Source organism: Martes martes (assembly GCF_963455335.1).
Source record: "Martes martes genome assembly, chromosome: 17".
Taxonomy (NCBI): Eukaryota; Metazoa; Chordata; class Mammalia; order Carnivora; family Mustelidae; genus Martes; species Martes martes.
This window is the reverse complement of record NC_137905.1, coordinates 4,673,966-4,675,719: the sequence shown is the minus strand read 5'-3', so window position 1 is coordinate 4,675,719 and position 1,754 is coordinate 4,673,966.

Genomic DNA, 1,754 nt, shown 5'->3' with positions numbered 1-1,754 from the left:
CATTTAGATCATGCAGATTTAAGAGAAGAAGAAGAAACAGTGGCAATGGTAATTATACAAAGTGGAATTTAAGGGGTATGTTTTAATGAGATACAGGAGGTATTAAACAATTACAAGAGTCATCATGAACAGGTAAATGATATGCACTAACCAACTGGGAAGCATAATACAAAAAGCAGAAATTCAGACATACGAGGAAAGGAATGGATGGAAAGCAATTAGGGAAATTTTAAACTCCTCATTTTCTTCCCATGTCAGATCAAGTAGTTGAAAGTAAGGACATGAACAATGTCCCTAGAAAGTTAGAATGCATAGATACAGAACTGATTTGCAAAGAAGAGTGCAGCTTACCAATACCCTTACAAAGAACACACCAGCTTTTCTAGCGCTGTTGAAATATTGACAAAAACTGCATAAAAAACAGGCACAAAGTCTCAACACAGTAAGAGAATTAGCTGGCGCGGGCTGATTACAGTCCAATGGAAACAAAAATTAAACTTAAGCCTCAAGGTATCCATTCAGCGGCTTCCGTCATGTAACTCTAACTGCTTTCTCTGTGGTCCGCTCCATTTTTGTTTTTCATGCCAACAGGTCCAGGTCTTCCACAATATCCTCTACCCAGAATTTCCTTCCTGAATGCTCTGGGTGTTCTTAAACCTGATCCATGAGTTCTAGCCTTGACATCTCTGAGCTGGAGCAGAGGCCTCTGTGATGGGACGCAAAAGGGTGGGCTAAAGGGAAAGGCACCTGGCCAGCACATCACTCCCTGCTCTTGGGAGCTGCACTGCCTGGAGAAACCACGCCTGATTGACACCCTTGGGAGAACATGGAGTTCTATGCCAACAAGACATTCTTCCTCCCTGGATCCAATTCTGTCTCAAAATCTCGGCATGCCAGTTGGAAAGGACCCAAGAAAGAAGTGAGCTGAGTTCCCGTGTATCTTTTATATTAGTAATAAAATTTCCTGAGAATCTACTATATCAGGGACTAGATAGTACTATTAGGATCTCTACCTATGGAAACATTACAGGACTGTACAGTTGGTTCCCTGTATCTCCCCTGTGCTCCCCCAGACCTTCTCTCCATCCTCCTGCCTTCTCTTTCAGATTCTCAGCCCAAGAGTCTGCATCTGTGGCTTCCATTCAGTTTCCCTTCACCGAAATTCTCAGCTCCATACAGCTACCTTATCTGGGTAACTGCTCCCTCCTCTTGTCTTCCAAGCCTTGGACGGTAGCAGATTCTCACTGCTGCTAATCTTGGGCAGCTGAGCAATCCCTTCGTGTTTCTCTGCAGCCTGTCTGCACCTTTGTAAGCAGCATGGTTATCAAACCCTCCCCCAACCAGTCAGTGTGAAGGTGCCACCTGTTTCCTGCTGGGACCCTGTTCAGGGGTTGGTAGTTCCGTCCCCATTTTGTGGATGAGTAAACTGAGGTGGAGAGAGGTGAGGAAAGTTGTCCAAGGCCATGCACTTGGAAGGAACAAGGCTGAGATTCAAATCTGGACTGACCCATGCCAGCATATTGCTTTTTCTATTGTTTCTAGCTTTTGTTGGAATTGGTGGAGTCAGGCAGTGTGATGCTGGGAGCCTGTTTTCTTTTGGTCAAGGGACAAGAGGCAGGAGAAACAGGAAGGGCCACCGGGACAGCCTGTCAGGTGACGTGGAGCCGAGGGAGCCACGTGGTGGGGAGCAGTTGAGGTAGGAGGCCTATATTCGCTCAAAAAAGACACCCATGTCATGCTCTGTAGTTCTTATC